The following is a 20,932-nucleotide window of genomic DNA, read 5'->3' as shown; positions in this document are numbered from 1 at the left end:
TAAGAGGTTAACTTTCGTAAGAGGGAACAATAATTAGCATACACCATTCGTCTCAAATATTTATTATTATTTGTCTTTTTTATATTTGTCAATACTCTTATGCTCATATATTTCATTAAAATGTGTCTAAAAGAACACGGACAATTAGTATACTCAGCTCTCTCCGTATCAGTTATTTGTTATCATTTTCTTTTAGATATTGTTTGTCAAAGCTCATATTATTTCTAAAAAATTATAGTTACATATTTGTAAAATTTCATTAAGAAATTAGTATACTCAGCTCTCTTCGTGTCAGTTATTTGTTATCATTTGCTTTTATATATTGTTTGTCAAAGCTCATATTATTTCCTAAAAAACTTTACTTACATATTTGTAAAATTTCATTAAGAAAAAACAAAATAAGTTTTCAGATGAATATATTTTATAATGTTAAGAGTTTAAAAGGTAAACGATGACAAATGACTGGGACAAGAAAATCGCAGTACTCTATAATTTTGAAGAGTTTTAGTCGTGTCTTTCAATTATATGGTAATCATACTAAGCTGAAGGAAAAAAATAATAAAATAAAACCCCTCAATCTTTCTCATTATGCACTCCTTTATCCTAAGTCCTAACTATCCCTAATAACAGTCTAAGTTCTATCTTAGGGATTACAGGCTAAATCGTTCTGATTATGCACTCTTTAATCCTTCTCAGTAGTATTTGGATACAATTGAAACCTAGCGAAACGATAAAGAGTACATCTCTCTATTCAAGATGATATGTTATTGTAGTCTTTGACCCAAGTTCAACATCTAATAAGTGGTGGAGGTACACGGTAAGAAAGAGCGATGAACAATAGAAAAAAAATGAAATCTAGCTAAATATTTTAATGGTCATTTATGTCCACGAGTTCAACCTCCTAACAATTAAAGATAGGCTTGAGACATGAGGTTGATTAATAAAGTAACTTCTATTAGTTTGTCGGGGTTAATTATATAAACAAATACACATTAGAATCCTCTTCTTAGGCTTGTGCATTGCACGAGCATTAAATCTAGTCTAGTATATTACTAAAAGAGACTTTTTTGAGACACATTTTCCTATTAGAAATAAAAAATAAATAATTATTTAAAATTTACTATTAGAAATAGGAATACAATTTTTCTATTATAAATTAGAAATAACTAATTATTTATATTATTTATAACTTTTCTATTAGAAATGGGAAATAATTTACAATTTATTAATATTAGAAAATTATTCATTAATATTTGTACACTTATTATTAAATTAGTAGAAAAAGACATTCGATATAATTGTAATATCTAATTTTTTAGAAATGTGATAAATACGATAATTCACAACATAAAATATTTGTAAGAGATTAACAGCATAAAAATTAAAGAGTCGATATTTGGTTAACTAATTAATATTGATGGTCTTTTTTTTATTCTGTTTATATAAATTGAGCACACCATCAATATAATTTAGGGAGCTTCGAATTTTGGGAAGGATTCCAATAATGAGTTAGATGGTTGTTTGAGGTAGGAATAAAGACGACTTTGTCGGATTTGGTGGTTAATTTCATGGTAGGTTTAATGGGTGTGGAAGCAAGATGAGTGAAAACTTTGGTATTATTAATTAGAGAAATGAATGTAATGAGGTAATTTTATTAACAAAATATCACATGTGTAGAATGAACCAATATTAAATGTAAAAACACTTACTAAGTAGGGAAACTACAAGATAAATTGGAAAATAAACATATATCAAGAAAAAAGCCAACTTTAATATATCATACGAATAGACTTACTTTTGATCCATAGCGTGAAAGGTTTAATGAATATCGTGCAATAATTAGTGATCTAGGGGAAATAAAAATGAGACAATAATTATGAGAGAAAATTTGAAGGAAAAGGTACAATAAAAGTGGAATGGAGGGAGTGAGATTTATTTATGCTAAATGAAATAAGTAGTAAAGTTCGTGTATATATATAATGTTCAAACTTATTCAATTTACCAACATAATACTCAAACACTTTGTTGGAATATTAGAAATGGAGACTGGGGAAGGCACGAGAAAAGAGGGAAGGGAAAGGCAGAGAGATAGGAGGGAATATTGCTTCTTAATCTGTTATTTGTTGGAGGAGAAATAAATTATCTTTAATACGGGGACGAGGATCCATTTGGAGTAAGGATTGGTGTTTCATGGAGATAATGTGATTTTGGACGTCTTAGATGTAAAACGTGGGAGCAGGGTAGTGATAGTGGATTGGAGGTTGTTTCAGTAGTAAGTACTGATAACGGTGGCCTACGATGTTTTATTTTGCGTGTTAATTTAATCGGGTGTAAGGAGGGTGTATTTGTCGAGGGTGATAAGTTTGACAAGGGTACATAAATAAGGTTATTTCATCAATAAAATATCACTTGGAGAAAACAAATAGGTACCCTGAACAATAACAAGAAACCTCTAAAGATCATGTAGATAAACTTAATTTTAACTTCATCGATCCAAAGTAAAATCTTAATCCTAACAACATTTTCGAGGGTAAGGGTTAGTTTCCATTGGGTGGCGGATTTTTCTAGAGGTAGGAGTTTAGTGTTTCACTTGGTTGGATAAATTTGAGATGAGTTTTGGTGACAAGGATGGATCTTGCTCAGGATGGGGTTGTTTTAGATCATTTGTGCTAATAGGGAAGAAAAATAGGGTGTCTGCGAGGAAGATTTTGTTTCAAATTAGGAGAAGGCAAGATTGTGGTGGGTTGAGTTGATATTATGTGCAAAGGTTGAGTGAGGATGAAACTATGGTGAATTTATAGAAAGTAAAACTCACTATTACATACTGCATCGGTATCATTAAACAAGGGCAGAATAGACAATTTTATCGAAGAGTCAATCATACATTGATTTCCATTATAATGAATGATTCTGGTGGTGGGTGCTCTCAGATGATTGTTTGGAGATGAGGGATATGTTCATAAGAAGCCGCAGCCATATAATATGCGTTGGAGCTTGAATCGCATTCAAAAGTACGTCTATAGTTTGACTGAGAGATATAACTATGTAACTACTTGTTAATGTTTTTGCGTAATTACTTTTGAACCAACAATGATTAAATTATATTCCATAGTTTGTTATTCCAAATAAGGGGATTCATTGCATTATTGAGTTGATTATGCGTAGCAAATATTGTTTCTTTGACCAGTTGAAAAACAAACAGGTATCATGAACAAAATCTAAAAACTCTGGAGTTTGGAGTATCATATGTATAAATTTCATCTTAGTTTTATTTTCGTAACAAAAAATATTTATTCCTCAAACAACCATTTATTCTCATTTCAATATTATGTTAACGGGAATTATTTGTTGGTGATGCGGCGTACTTAACAGCTTACACTTGAATTACACACCATATTCCATTATATTGTGAAATTTATCACGCATTGTTTTAGTATCCGTGCAACGCACGGGCATGAAAACTAGACGGGTACCAATTCTATCTATCTATATTATCAAATGAAGCTTTTTTCGAGCTATTACATTGAGTCCAACTTCTCCAAACTACTTTCAAGAGTCCAATTTTTTACATACTACTTACTTTATATTTTTAATAATTAAAAGATTAGATTTGTTAACAAACTATATCTGTCAAATAGCTAATTCACCTTCAAATTCTAATCCAAGATACACAGTGGAAGTCATACATAATATGAATATCTAAATAGAGTTTGAACTAAAATATGTATAAATATGACGATAACACAGGCACACAAAAACAACCTTTCCTTGCTAATCACTACCCCATGCATTATTTTCAATGTATTATGGTTCTTCGTTTGATTCCATTTCATTGATGCATGCATTCTCTTCTTGAGCCTTAATGTGAATCGTCCCCCTCCCGTCTAATTTTTACGATGTTGACTTGTGAGGTTCTCTCTAATAAAACTCTTATTTATCTTATCCAGGTACAGTCGATATTATGGTGGTTACTCAATTCTTTTTCAAGAAGAAAATGTGTATTAAGTAAAAACAAAGTGAGCGGATGTGAGTGTTGGAGCTAGTGTCCTCCACAGTTAGTGTGATAACGTATATAAATCTCTTATAGGTTAATAGGGTATACTTTGTATTTTATCAGTTGATTAACGTTTATTAATAACGGTTGGCTTGCTAGAAGTTTGACGTTATTATCATACTGATGGCGGTGATCAACTGGTCCCTAAAAGTCACACCTAAAGGATGTGTTTGAGAGATGTGATTATATGAAAATATAATCATATTGATGCCTTATATGACTAAAAGGTTAGTTCATGTATTTGACTAAAAGGTTAGTCAATGTGATGATGAGTCGGTTATTTAATACAATTAAATAATATTAGCTGAGACGAATTAATTGTTAATTCGTAAATTGAATATAAACTGTTATATTTAATTAATGTATATAATGTTAGCTTAAACGAATTAAGATGTTAATTCGTAATTAAACGTAAACGGTTATATTTAATTAGCAAATTATAAATATGCGATATTTATAGTTAATGTATTTATTATACGAAATTGTCATAATAAATGTTGACAGACCGGTATTAATAAATCGACTACAAACTGTTGTGTGTAGACTTATTAAATACGTGACGACATAAATGACATTTAATAAATATACACATTTTATACAATATAAAACCAACCTAAAATAAGAAGATATTTTCTCCTTATTTTTGGTGGGATTCTCGGTTTGGAATAAAAAAAGAGAAGAAAAAATATTCCTCTTTTTCCTCCTCTTGTTGGACGGTTATAAGGAGAGAGAGGGAGATTATTTTTGTCACTTGATTTTTCCACAAAAAAACTCTCATCAAAACCCTAAAAATAATTAGTGAAATTAGGGTTCTTTTTTAGCAAAAGAAAGGCATTTCTTGGAGCATTTTGGGTGCAATAATTAGGAGAATATCGATCTCGATATTTGTTCTTAGGCCTAATTGCTAGGACCAAATGTTAAATCTAATCTCTATACTTTTGTTTATGCAATTTCGTTTATGACTCGTAATTTCATAATTATAATTTCGTTATAATCCGAATTTCTTGATGAAGTATACCGATATTTCCTATAAGTGGTATCAGAGCATAGGCCAGGAAATTATTTTATATGATTTTCATAAATGGATTTAAATAAAAAAAAAATTGAAGGAAAAAAAAAAACTTTCGGCCGTTTCAAAAAAAAAAATTTTGCCGAGATGTTTTTTGTTTTTCATGCCTTGTTTCCATTTTGATTTATTGATATTGTTGTTTTAATATGTTAAGATGATAATATGATAAATTTGTAGATGTTTTGATTTAATAAGAATTAAATTAAAATGTAAATGGAAATCGTTTTGATTAATGATGTTCATTTGTTTTTGCTATATAGTTTTTGGCATACTTGGTTTTAAATTGTTGTTTAGAATCATGATTCATTAATTTAATAATGTTCAAATCAATTGTGATGAATCAAACATTCGGATAATCGATTTAATCATAATTTAGATATTCATTTTAAGAGGTTAAATTGAATCATCTAGTTTGGATCCATGTTTAAATTAAAAGTTGATGATTATGCCAATCTTGTTATAGTAGCAACATTAAACAAATTGTTCACATAAAATTTTTTTTTTTTTCGTCAAAAGCAATAAAAAAAAACTGTTTTTTTGTTTTTAGGGCTAAATGCCGATAAAAAAAAAACTGTTTTTTTTTGTTTTATAGGGTTAAATGCCGAGAAAAGAAAAAAAAAACTGGTGTTTGTTTTTTTTAGGGCAGAATGCCGAGAGAGAAAAAAAAAATCGGTTTTTATGTTTGTTTTTGGCCAATAATAATTATACATTAAATTTATAATGTATGATTGTTTGTTATGAAAAAGTTCACAAAATTTTAGATACCCAAATTATTTTAAAGAGATTTAAAATAATGTTAGATTAATTCATATTACAAGTTAATGTGTATTAAGATTGGAATGATTGTGAGTAATTGAGGAATTGTCACATAATTTTGATCATTTTAAAATAGGTGGTTTGGATAAATTACTCTACATAATTAAGGAATTATGTCTTGAATGGTTAATTTATAGTTGATGCATTTTTATTTAGTTGTATGAATTGTTGAATGGTTTATTTACGTATTTTTGCAATTGTTTGTAATTTATGTATTACCTAGTGTGGCCTTAGTTGATTATGTTTTCGTAATGATGGAAACATAGTTTTGATGTAATTTTGAGATCTCGAATCTCATTTGGATTTCTTTAGTATTATGGTTTTGAAATTAGAATGTAAATAGGTTTATTTTGTAATTTATTAATTGTAATTTTGAGAAGACTAAAGATGGAGATTGGATTGCTCACTCCCGCTACATGGACCAAGATGGAACATCAAGACAAGCTTCTCGGGTCCTAGGAAGGATTCCAAAGTTGTATTTATTTTCATTTTGGTAGATAGGCCACACTAGGACTTTGTTTTTGTTTTACGTTTTTCCATTCTCGTTGCTTTTCTTCGCATGATAATTAGTGCATCATATTCCGCCTAAACCAAACCACCTACTACTAATATGCATGAAAATTGACTCATATAGATTGAATGTTAGTTGTCATGGACATAAAGATGTCACACTATTTTAAGCCATCATCCTAGTTTATTCATTCTCGCATGCTAGATATTAGTTCACTTAAAATGAATTAAAATAAAGTTGATGGGATCTTCCTTTAAAACTAAAATTGAGACTAGTCTTTATAGGCCAAACAACTATGAATCCCTTCTTCGTCAGTAGGCATATAGGACCTTACTCTCCATGTGACCCCTTCTACGTTGGGTAAGTAGTTTGTGTTGACTTATTTTACCTCAACATTATAATCCGAAGAGTTTCTCGTGATTATGAAGGACTATAGATAGAATTTACAGAAATTTATCAACCAAGAATTCTAACAGTAGAATTAGCCAAGTGGTTGGCTTATCAATTTACAGATAATTGAGTCTTGGCATCATTTATTTAATTCTTAAGGGAGGTCCATTGTATAAATTCTTGAGTTTTCGCATTATAACAGTTTTGCATTAGACTTAAATCATAACGATGAGTATGCTTATTATATTTTTCTTCTTCTTTTCGCAGTGTAGAATTCGTTTTATATTGATATTACTTCTTACAACAAATGGCTGGAAATAACGAAATCCCTATGCCAAGTGCCACACTTGCATGCGAGTCCTGGCTCAAAACTTTCATGGACCACATGAATCAGTCCACACGACTGGAGAATGACGGGTCCAACTTTGTGGACTGGGAGGCATCAATACGAAATGCTGCCATTGCTGACGGTAAGCTCAAGTACTTAACTGAGCCAATACCGCCAAACCCAGGCCCCAATGCAAGAGCTAACGAGTCACTTGCTTATAGTGATTTCGTCATGGAAGCGGGTGCGATCAAGAATGTACTCATTTTTGCAATGGAAACCAATTTGCAAAGACGCTTCATTGCCCAAGGTGCAAACAAGATTTTCACCACGCTCACTAATGAGTTCTCAAAAGCACGGAGAATCGTTACTTATGAGCATACCTGTCGCTTCTTTGATGCGAAATTCCAGAAGGGCCAACCGGTTAGCCCACACATTCTTAACATGATTGAGAATGTCGAGAAACTGGAGGCACTTGATTGCAAAATCAGTGAGAGCATAGTCATTGACCGCATGCTTCATTCACATCATGTTGGTTTTGCCCTCTTCAGGGCAAATTACTACATGAATGACATGAAGAAAAGTCCTCATGAGCTACACTCACTTCTCGTACAGACCGAGAAGGATATGAAATTGAGTGGGCCTAACTGTAGGAAAGCCAAAGTTTAAGAAATCAGGAAATGGTAAGAGTGGGCCTGGTGAGACTAGTGGCTCACAAGGCAAGGCAAAGAGCAAGGACGGTAACGTTGAGTGCCACTATTGTCACAAGACTGGGCATTGGAGGAGGAATTGTCCCGTGTACCGTGAGGACATAAAATCAGGCCGCGTCACTCCTGTTGGTATGTCATCTTATATTCATATGATTGAGATTAACCATGCAAGTTTCGGAACTTGGGTACTTGATACTGGCTGTGGTTCTCATCTGTGTAATCATTTGCAGGGCCTAAAAAACATCACACCCCTCGCAAGGGGTGATGTGAACCTGCGAGTCGGGAATAGAGCAAGAGTTGCTGCAGTCTCAAAGGGAACATACGTAATCCAGCTCCCTACTGGTTTTGAGTTATATTTATATAACTTTTACTATGTACCTTTTTTATCAAAGAATATTATTTCTATTTCCGTACTTGATAAAGACGGTTTTTCATTTTCAATAAAGGACAATAGCTGTATTTTATCTTTTAATGAAACGGTTTATGGCAAAGCAGTTTCCATGAATAGAATTTATATCTTAGATCAAACCAAAGATATATTACATGTGAATAATAAAAAATTAAAGGTTGGTGACAAAGATCAAACTTATCTATGGCATTGTCGAATGGGACACGTAAATGAAAAACGTGTAAAGAAACTCATTGAGAGTGGGATTGTCTCCACATATGATTTCTCATCGTTTGGCACGTGTGAATCATGTCTTATCGGCAAAATCACTCGAATTTCCTTCAAAGGTGTTGGAATGCACGCTAATGACCTAGTAGGACTCATACATACTGATGTATGTGGACCTATGTCAATCACCGCAAGAGACGGCTATAGATATTTTATCACTTTCACGGATGATTTGAGTAGATACGAATATGTCTACTTAATGAAGCATAAAAGTGAGTCTTTTGAAAAATTCAAAGAATACCAGAAGAAGGTTGGGAACCAACTGGGTAGAAAGGTTAAAGCACTCCGTTCAGATCGTGGTGGCGAATATCTTTCAAATGAGTTTGATCAACACCTTAAAAACTGTGGAATAGTTTTACAGTTAACTCCACCAGGAACACCTTAATTAAATGGTGTGTCCGAACGGAGAAATCGAACACTACTTGATATGGTCGATCCATGATGAGTCACACGGTAGTACATGATTCATTATCGGGCTTTGCTCTTTTGTCAGCTGCTCTTATACTTAACCGAAGTCCGTCTAAACCTGTCGACAAGACTCCGTATGAAATATGGAAGGGAACGGTCCCTAACTTGTCCTTTATTCGGGTTTGGGCTGCGAGGCTTATGTCAAGTGGAGACACGAGGATAAGCTCAGCCCGCGATCGGTCAAGACATACTTTATTGGTTATCCAAAAGGAATGTTTGGTCATTACTTCTATTCGCCTACCGAACATCGAGTTTTTGTTGCGTCTAGTGCAAAGTTCTTAGAGAAAGAATTTCTCGAGAACAAGTCAAGTAATAGAACCTTCGAGTTGTCGGAGATTCAAGAACCAACAATCGAGGAACAGATGGAGAAAGTTGTTCCTTCAACTATTGATACGGTTAATATTCCTCAGGAACCTAGGAGGTCGGGTAGAGTCTCTAATCCTCCAGACAGATACGTTGGTATGGTAGAAGAAAATGACGTTTTGCTCCTAGAGAGTAATGAACCCGCTACCTATAAAGGTGCTATGACCTGTTTCGACTCTAAGCTATGGCTTGGAGCCATGCGATCCGAGATGGACTCCATGTATGAGAATGACGTATAGGATCTTGTTGATTTACCTAACAAGGTACAACCTCTTAAGTGCAAATGGCTTTACAAAATAAAGCATTCTGTAGAAGGGCAACCAGATACCTATAAGGCACAACTAGTGGCAAAAGGTTTCACTCAAGTACACGGATTGCTTTATGATGAAATCTTTGCACCCGTAGTTCTGCTGCGTTCCATTCGGATAATCTTAGCTATTGCCGCTTTTCATGACTATGAAATTTGGCAGATGGATGTGAAAACCGCCTTCTTAAACGGTTATTTGGAGGAGGAATTGTACATGGTACAACCCGAAGGTTTCAAAGATCCTGAAAATCCTAAGAAAGTGTGAAAGCTTAAACGTTCCATTTATGGACTTAAGCAAGCTTCTCGGAGTTGGAATCATCATTTCGACCAGGTGATAAAAGAGTATGGTTTCACTCGATCGGTCGAGGAACCATGCTAATTATGTCAAGTCAAGTGGGAGCAAGGATGTTTTCTTGATATTGTATGTCGATGACATACTCTTGATTAGGAATGACATTCCTCTCTTATCTTCGGTAAAAGGATGGTTGAAGAACCATTTCCAGATGAAAGATCTGGGTGAGGCACAACGCATATTAGGAATCCGTATCTATCGAGATAGATCACGACGGATGTTATCACTGAGTCAGGAGTCTTATTTAGATAAGATTCTTGAAAGGTTCAGCATGACCAACTCCAAGAAGGGGAACCTTCCAATGACTTCTGGGATGCATTTGAGCAAGTCTCGGTCACCCAAGACACCGGAAGGGGTCGAACGCATGAGTCGTGTTCCTTATGCATCAGCCATAGGATGAATAATGTATGCAATGATATGCACACGTCCAGACGTGGCATATGCATTGAGTATGACGAGTCGGTACCAAGGCAATCCAGGTGAAACACACTGGATGGCTGTTAAAAACATCCTTAAGTACCTACGGAGGACTAAGGATTGGGTATTGACTTATGGAGGAGATACTAGGCTATGTGCAATCGGTTACGCAAATGCTAGCTTCCAAACAGATCGAGATGATTCGAAATCTCAGTCTGGATTCGTCTTTACTCTTTATGGTGCCACGGTCAGCTGGAAGAGATTCAAACAGGAAGTTGTAGGAGATTCTACTACTGAATCCGAGTACTATGCCGCTTCAGAAGCAGCAAAGGAAGTTATATGAATGCGTCAATTCTTACAAGGACTACCCATAGTTCCTAGTTCGAATGACCCAATTGTGGGATTTATCTGTATGCATCCCTTTCAATTTAAGGACTATAACGAATTTATCATGATGAAAGCATGTCATAAATTAAATTACATAAACAAAAAGGGTAAAAAGAAGACGAAATAACCTTCCGTTCTAGCTTATATGGCCTATGAACAATAGCGCAATGATATTCTCCTATCAGTTGCACCCAAGATGATATGAGATATGCACTTGTTCTTTTGCTTGAATCGATCCCCAAATCAACAGATTAATTTTAGGTTTTTTTTGTGTTTTTCCGATGAGAGGAGGCAAGAATTGGGAAAAAGAATATTAGGTCAGAAAAATTCTCCCTTCTCCTCTTCTTATAACCGAAAAAGAGAAGTCCATAGAGAGATTTCTCATCTCCTAAGTTCGGCCCATATACCGAGATAATAAGGAGTTTTAATTCCTTATTTTCGGTTTCAAAATGTATAAAATGTGTTAAATATAAATTGTCATCTAGTGAGGATCGAACCCATAACCTCTTGGTTTGAGTACCCTTACTATTACCACAATGACACATTCATCTTGTTGATTAAATATAACCGATTATATTTAATTACGAATTAACATATTAATTCGTCCAAGCTAACATTACATACATTTAATTAAATATAACTTATTATATTCAATTTACGAATTGACAGTTAATTCGTCTCAACTAATATTATTTAATCTTCATTAAATAATTGTCTCATCTACACATTGACTAACTGTTTAGTCATATAAGGCATCAATGTGATTACATTTCCATAACCACATCTCTCAAACACAACCTATAGGTGTGACCTTTAGGGACCAGTTGATCACCGCCATCCGTATGATAATAACGTCAAACTTTCTAGCAAGCCAACCGTTATTAGGTAATCGTTAATCAACTGATTAAAATACGAAGTATACCCTTGTGAACCTGTAAGAGATTTACAAATGTTATCACACTAATTTGTGGAGGACACAAGCTCCAACAAACTCCCACTTGTCCTCACAAGTGTATGTGCGATAACCGATTCTCATATCCTAAAATTTCTCCCACTCAATGTAAAACAATTTGCAAATCCGTATTCACAAAGGTCGTATTTTACAAGCGATCTGTATCAAGAGTGGTTTCCCCGACTAGAGAGTAACTTAACTGATAAACGAATCATCATTCGAGCATGGCCATGCATTTCAGTTACAACTCCTCGAGTGGCCGTGAGAAATAACTATACCTGATAAGGGTTGGATATTTTCCTCAACTCGAATCCTGCAGATGTAAGCACAGTATGAAATGACCCAGAAAAAATCTACTTAGCCTCCAGTTACGGCAGACCGTGAGAAAGAAACCAAAGTCACCCAAAAATTGCCTTAATCTCAAGAGACAGTCGATAGTCAAAAGAATCGACTCTGGGAACACAATGGATGTCCTATCTACGACCTGGCACCGAATGTTATTAAACATTTAGGACTCCATTACGTTGTCACAAAAATTTGTCCTACGAGGTATCGTTATAATCTCGCATTTGTGATCGATCAGTCAACAGTTTGACTTATGGCTCGTTGAACCCGCCATCAATCGACTGCACAATATAATAGCCAGAGTTATCAACTCTTGTACGCGATTACGGACTAAAACAAAATATAATGTAATTCAGTTCACTTTGTGGCGTTCAAAGTTGTCAGTACAATCCACATGAAAAACAAAATATTATATAAAAACGATGAAGTTATAAATAGTATATGAAAGAGATAATGTATCAAATCCATAATCAACTACTACAACTCAGGAACACGTTTAATTCTCATGAAAATAACATGCCATACATGCTTATCATAATTCAACGGTTTAGTGATAGGATCCGCGATGTTATCATCCGTCGCAATCTTGTCATCACTATCTCCTCTTGCTCCACGTAATCACGGATCAGGTGAGCTTTCCGATGTACATGTCTAGATTTGTTGCTAGACTTTGGCTCCTTAGCCTAGAAGATGGCACCTCTATTATCGCAATAGATGGTGATCGGGTCATTCGAACAAGGAACTACCGTAAGTCCTTGTAAGAATTGACGCATCCATATCGCTTCCTTTGATGCCTCCGAAGCGGCATATTACTCGGATTCCGTAGTAGAATCTGCTACAACACTTAATTTGGAACTCTTCCAGCTGACCGCAGCACCATTAAGAGTAAAGTCGAACCCGGACTGAGATTATGAGTCATCTCGATCCGTTTGGAAGCTAGCATCTGCGTAACCGGTTGCGCATAGCTTAGTATCTCCTCCATAAGTCAATACCCAAACCTTAGTCCTCCGTAGGTACTTGAGGATGCTTTTAACAGCTATCCAGTGTGTTTCAGCTGGAGTCTTTTGGTACCGACTCGTCATACTCAATGCATATGCCACGTCTGGACGTGTGCATATCATGGCATACATGATTGATCCTATTGCGGATGCATAAGGAACACGACTCATGCGCTCAATCCCTTCAGGCGTCGTGGGTGACTGAGACTTGCTCAACTGCATCCCAGACGTCATTGGAAGGTTCCCCTTCTTGGAGTTGGTCATGCTGAACTTCTCAAGAATCTTATCCAAATAAGACTCCTGACTAAGTAATAACGTCCGTCGTGATCTATCTCGGTAGATATGGATTCCCAAAATGCGTTGTACCTCACCCAGATCTTTCATATGGAAATGGTTCTTCAACCATTCTTAACCGAAGATAGGAGAGGAATGTCATTCCCAATCAAGAGTATGTCATCGACATACAATATCAAGAAAATAATCTTGCTCGCACTCGACTTGATATATAAGCATGGTTCCTCAACCGATCGAGTGAAACCATACTCTTTTATCACCTGGTCGAAACGATGATTCCAACTCCGAGAAGCTTGCTTAAGTCCATAAATGGAACGCTTAAGCTTGCATACTTTCTTAGGATGTTCAGGATCTATGAAACCTTTGGGTTGCACCATGTACAACTCTTCCTCCAAATAACCGTTTAAGAAGGCGGTTTTCACATCCATTTGCCAAATTTCATAGTCATGAAAAGCGGCAATCGCTAAGATTATCCGAATGGAACGTAACATGACTACAGGTGCAAAAATATCATCATAATGCAATCCGTGCACTTGAGTGAAACCTTTTGCCACAAGTCGTGCCTTATAGGTATCTGGTTGCGCGTCTACAGAATGCTTTATTTTGTAAAGCCATTTACACTATAGAGGTTTTACCTTATTAGGTAAATCAACTAGATCCCATACGTTATTCTCATACATGGAGTCCATCTCGGATTGCATGGCTTCGAGCCATAGCTTTGAGTCGGAACAGGCTATAGCACCTTTATAGGTAGCGGGTTCATTACTCTCTAGGAGCAAAACGTCATTCTCCTCGACCATACCAATGTATCTGTCCGGAGGATGAGAGACTCTACCCGACCTCCTAGGTTCCTCAGGAATATTAACCGTATCATCAGTTGGAGGAACAACTTCCTCCATCCGTTCCTTGGTTGTTGGTTCTGGAATCTCCGACAGCTCGAAGGTTCTATTACTCGTCTTGTTCTCGAGAAATTCTTTCTCTAAGAACGTCGCACTAGCCGCAACAAAAACTCGATGTTCGGTAGGCGAATAGAAGTAATGACCAAATGTTCCTTTTGGATAACCTATAAAGTACGTCTTGACCGATCGTGGGCCGAGCTTATCCTCGTGTCTCCACTTGACATAAGCCTCGTAGCCCTAAACCCGAATAAAGGACAAGTTAGGGACCGTTCCCTTCCATATTTCATATGGAGTCTTGTCGACAGCTTTAGTCGGACTTCGGTTAAGTATAAGAGAAGCTGACAAAAGAGCAAAACCCCATAATGAATCAGGCACTACCGTGTGACTCATCATGGATCGATCCATATCAAGTAAGGTTCGATTTCTCCGTTCGGACACACCATTTAATTGAGGTGTTCCAGGTGGAGTTAACTGCAAAACGATTCCACAGTCTTTAAGGTGTTGATCAAACTCATTTGAAAGATATTCGCCACCCCGATCTGAACGGAGTGCTTTAACCTTTCTACCCAGTTGGTTTTCAACCCTGTTCTGGTATTCCTTGAATTTCTCAAAGGACTCACTTTTATGCTTCATTAAGTAGACATATCCGTATCTACTCAAATCGTCCGTGAAAGTGATAAATATCTATAGCCATCTCTAGCGGTAATTGACATAGGTCCACAAACATCTGTATGTATGAGTCCTAATAGGTCACTAGCGCGCATTCCAACGCCTTTGAAGGAAATTCGAGTCATTTTGCCAATGAGACATGATTCACACGTGCCATATGTAGAAAATTTGAATGCGGGAATAGTCCCATTATCGACGAGTTTCTTTACGCGTTTCTCATTTATGTGTCCCATTCGACAATGCCATAGATTGGTTTGATCTTTGTCACCAGCCTTTAATTTCTTATTATTCACGTGTAATACTTCCGTGGTTTGATCTAAGATATAAATTCCATTCATGGAAACCGCTTTACCATAAATCATTTCATTGAAAGAGAAAATACAGCTATTATCCTTTATTAAAAATGAAAATCCGTCTTTATCAAGTACGGAAACTGAAATAATGTTCCAAACTGGGTACATAGTAACAGACCACTAGGGAGTTGGATTACATATGTACCCTTCGGGACAACAGCAACTCTGGCTCCATTCCCGACTCGTAGGTCTACATCACCCTTTCCGAGAGGTGTGATCTTAGGCCCTGCAAATGATTACACAGATGAGAATCACAACCAGTATCAAGTACCCAAGTTCCGAAACTTGCATGGTTAATCTCAATCATATGAATATAAGATGACATACCAACAGGAACGACGCGGCCTGCTTTGATGTCCTCACGGTACACGGGACAGTTTCTCCTCCAATGTCCTGTCTTGTGACAATGGTGGCACTCAATGTCACCGCCCTTGCTCTTTGCCTTGCCCTGTGAGCCACTAGTCTCACCGGGCCCACTCTTACCGTTTCCTGGCTTTTTAAACTTTGGCTTACCTACAGCTAGGTCGCCATGAGCCTTGCCCTTATTTTTACCCTTGTTGGAAATTGTGAGAACATCCTGCTTCATGCTCCCACTCAATTTCATATCCTTCTCGGTCTGTACGAGAAGGAGTGTAGCTCATGAGGACTATTTTTCAAGTCATTCATGTAGTAGTTCGCCCTGAAAAGGGCAAAACCATCGTGAAGAGAATGAAGCATACGATCAATGACTATGCTCTCACTGATTTTACAATCAAGTGCCTCCAATTTCTCGACATTCTCAATCATGTTAAGAATGTGTGGGCTAACCGGTTGGCCCTTTTGGAGTTTCGCATCAAATAAGCGACAGGTATGCTCATAAGTAACGATCCTCGGTGCTTTTGAGAACTCGTTAGTGAGCGTGGTGAAAATCTTGTTTGCACCCTGAGCAATGAAGCGTCTCTGCAAATTGGTTTCCATTGCAAAGATGAGTACGTTCTTTATCGCACCCGCTTCCATAACGAAGTCACTATAAGCAACTATCTCGTTGACTCCTGCATTGGGGCCTGGGTTGACCGGTATTGGCTCGGTTAAGTACTTGAGCTTACCGTCAGCAATGGCAGGATTCCGTAGTGCCTCCTCCCAGTCCGCAAAGTTGGACCCATCATTCTTCAGTCGCATGGATTGATTCATGTGGTCCATGAAAGCTTTCATCCAGGACTCGCGATCAAGTGTGGCACTAGGCATTGGGATTGCGTTATTACCAGCCATTTTGTTGTATCAGTATTATCAAAATAAATGTGTTCTACACTGCGAGAAGAAGAATAAAAATAATAAGCATGTGCATCGATTTTAATTTAAGTCTAATGATCTAATGTCATAACGCGAAGACTCAAGCATTTATACAACTGACCTTCCTCAAGAATTATATAAATGATCTCAAGACTCAATTATCTGTAAATTGATAAGCTAACCTTTTAGCTAATTCTACTGTTAGAATTCTTGGTTGATAAATTTCTGTAAATTCTATCTTTTAGTCCATCATAATCATGAGAAACTCTTCGGACTATAATGTTGAGATAAACTAAGTCAACACAACTACTTACCCAACGTAGAAGGGGTCATATTATTATGCCTACCGACGAAGAAGGGATTCATAGTTGTTTGCCCTTATAAAGACTAGTCTCAATTTCCGTTTTAGAGGAAGATCCCATCAACTTTATTTTAATTCATTTTAAGTGAACTAATATCTAGCATGCGTGAATGAATAAACTAAGGTGATGGCTTAAAAACATGTGACATCTGTATGTCTATGAAAACTAACATACAACCTATATGTGTCAATTTACATGCATTTTAGTAGTAGGTGGTTTGGTTTTAGGCGGAAAATGATGCATAAACTATCATGTGAATGAAAAGCAATAGGAATGAAAAACGTGAAAGCAATAATAAAGTCCTAGTGTGGCCTATCCTATCAAAATAAACATTAAATACAAGTTTGGAATCCATCCTTGGACCCGAGAAGCTTGTCTCGATGTTCCATCTTGATCCATGTAGCGGGAGTGAGCTCCAATCTCCATCTTTAGTCTTTTTCGAAAATTACAATAAATAAATTTACATAATAAACCTATTTATTACATTCTAATTTCAAAACCCAAAACTAAAAGAAAAATAAAGGAGACTCGAGATCTCATAATTACATAAAAATTATGTTTCCTTCATTACGAAAACATAATTTGACTAAGGCCACACTAAGTATTACAAATTACAACTGATTGCAAAAATACGTAAATAAATTCATTCAACGATTCATTCAACAAAAGAAAAAACATCAACTAAAAAAAATTATACATGCAAGACATAATTCTTTAATTATGTAGATTAATTTTCCAAACCACCTATTTAAATTATCAAATTAAGTGACAATTCCTCAATTAATCACATTAATTTCAATCTTAATTCATATTAAACTTGTAATATGAATTTAATCCATCAATATTTTAAACTGCTTTAAAATAATTAGGTATCTTTTAATTATGAACCGCTTCACAATAATTAATTGGCCAAAATGAAACAAAAAAAAAATTCTTTAAAAATTATCTCGGTAAAAACCGAAACAACCCAATAAAAAAACTCTTCTCGGTTTTACAGCTAAAACCGAAAGAAAAAAAAAAAACAAATATTTTTTTTTATAAACTGTCCAGACGTGAATAGCAACAGGAACTGAAAAAAAAAAAAAAAAAATTTATTTTTTCTCGGCTGAAAACCGAAACAAAAACAAAAACCTTTTTTTTTTTTCGACTTTTATCTTCACGGTGTTTCTGTAAAAACCAAAACATAAAATTTTTTATTTCTTTTTTATAATCAGGCCACTGTGAACAGTAACCGAAACAGAAAAAAAAAAATTCGGCTCAAATTAAAACAAGAACCCTAATGCCTCTTTTATGTCTCTTTTGCAGCAAAAATGCCCTAAAACATAAATTCGATGAAGAAAATCGTTTATAGTTGCTATTAGAACATGATTAGTATATGAATTAATAAAACATGATTAATCTTATATGCCAAAACCTATATAGCAAAAACAATTTTTATATCATCAACATGACGATTCCATTTACATTTTAACTTAATCTTCATTAAATCAAAATCTACCAATTCTTCATATAATTATTTTAACTGATTAAAACAACAATATGAAAAATATATATGGAAATATAGCATCAAAAAACAAAAAAACCGGCTGCCCAAAAAAAAATTTTTAATCGGCATAAAAAAAAATTTCCAGCCGTTCGTTTTTTTTTTCGATTCAAACAATTTTGTTTAATTCAAATTATGTAAATCATCAAAATAAAAATCGTGGCCTTGGCTATGATACCAGTTGTGGGATTTATCTGTATGCATCCCTTTCAATTTAAGGACTATAACGAATTTATCATGATGAAAGCATGTCATAAATTAAATTGCATAAACAAAAAGGGTAAAAAGATGACGAAATAACCTTCGGTCCTAGCTTATATGGCCTATGAACAATATCGCAATGATATTCTCCTATCAGTTGAACCCAAGATGATATGAGATATGAACTTGTTCTTTTGTTAGAATCGATCCCCAAATCAATAGATTAATTTTAGGTTTTTTTTTTGTGTTTTTCCGATGAGAGAAGGCAAGAATTGGGAAAAAGAATATTAGGTCAGAAAAATTCTCCCTTCTCCTCTTCTTATAACCGAAAAAGAGAAGTCCATAGGGAGACTTTTCATCTCCTAATTTCGGTCCATATACCGAGATAATAAGGAGTTTTAATTCCTTATTTTCGGTTTCCAAAAATGTATAAAATGTGTTAAATATAAATTGTCATCTAGTGAGGATCGAACCCATGACCTCTTGGTTTGAGTACCCTTACAATTACCACTATGACACATTCATCTTGTTGATTAAATATAACCGATTACATTTAATTACGAATTAACATATTAATTCGTCCAAGCTAACATTACATACATTTAATTAAATATAACTTATTATATTCAATTTACGAATTGACAGTTAATTCGTCTCAACTAATATTATTTAATCTTCATTAAATAATTGTCTCATCTACACATTGACTAACTGTTTAGTCATATAAGGCATCAATGTGATTACATTTCCATAACAACATCTCTCAAACACATCCTATTTGTGTGGCCTTTAGGGACCAGTTATTCAGCGCCATCCGTATGATAATAACGTCAAACTTTCTACCAAGCCAACCGTTATTAGGTAATCGTTAATCAACTGATTAAAATACGAAGTATACCCTTGTGAACCTATAAGAGATTTACAAATGTTATCACACTAATTTGTGGAGGACACAAGCTCCAACACCAATCACCATCTATTGTGACAATAGAGGTGCCATCTTCCAGGCCAAGGAGCCTATGTCTAGCAACAAGTCTAGACATGTACATCGGAAGGCTCACATGATCCGTGATTACGTGGAGCAAGAGGAGATAGTGATTGATAAGATTGCTTCGGATGACAACATCGCGGACCCGCTCACTATACCATTGAAATATGATAAGCATGAAGGGCACATTATTTCCATGGGAATTAAACATGTTCCTGAGTTGTACTAGTTGCTTATGGATTCGATACATTTTCTTTTTCCATATGCTATTTATAACTGCATTGTATTATTTCATATTTTGTTTTTCATGTGGATTTTACGACAACATTGAACGCTACAAAGTGAACTGAATAACATTATATTTGTTTTGGTCCGTAATCGCCTACATGAGCTGATAACACTGGCTATTATATTGTGAAGTTTATTGATGGTGGGTTCAACGAGCCATAAGTCAAACGGCTGGCTGATCGATCACAGATGCGAGTTATAACGATACCTCGTAGGACATTGTGACAACTTAATGGAGTCATAAATATTTAAAAACATTCGGTGCCAGGTCGTGGATTGGACGTCCATTGTGTTCCTAGAGTCGATTCTTTTGACTATCGACTGTCTCTTGAGATTAAGGCAGTTTTTGGGTGACTTTGGTTTCTTTCTCATGGTCGACCGTAACAGGAGGCTAAGCAGATTTTTACAGGGTCATTTCATGTTGTGCTTATATCTGCAGGATTCGAGTTGAAGAAAATATCCAACCTTTATCAGGTTTAGTCATTTCTCAGGGCCACTCGAGGAGTTGTAACTGAAATGCATGGCCATGCTCGAATGATGATTCGTTTATCAGTTAAGTTACTCTCTAGTCGGGAAAACCACTCTTGATATTGATCACTTGTTAAATACGGCCTTTGTGAATACGGATTTTGCAAATTGTTTTACATTGAGTGGGAGAAATTTTAGGATATGAGAATCGGTTATTGCACATACACTTGTGAGGACAAGTGGGAGATTGTTGGAGCTAGTGTCCTCCACAGTATTTTATCAGTTGATTAACGTTTATTAATAACGGTTGGCTTGCTAGAAGTTTGACGTTATTATCATACTGATGGCGGTGATCAACTGGTCCCTAAAAGTCACATCTAAAGGATGTGTTTGAGAGATGTGATTATATGAAAATATAATCACATTGATGCCTTATATGACTAAAAGGTTAGTTCATG

This window comes from Silene latifolia, chromosome Y, assembly GCF_048544455.1.
Source record: "Silene latifolia isolate original U9 population chromosome Y, ASM4854445v1, whole genome shotgun sequence".
Lineage (NCBI taxonomy): Eukaryota > Viridiplantae > Streptophyta > Magnoliopsida > Caryophyllales > Caryophyllaceae > Silene > Silene latifolia.
This window is presented reverse-complemented; position numbering follows the sequence as displayed.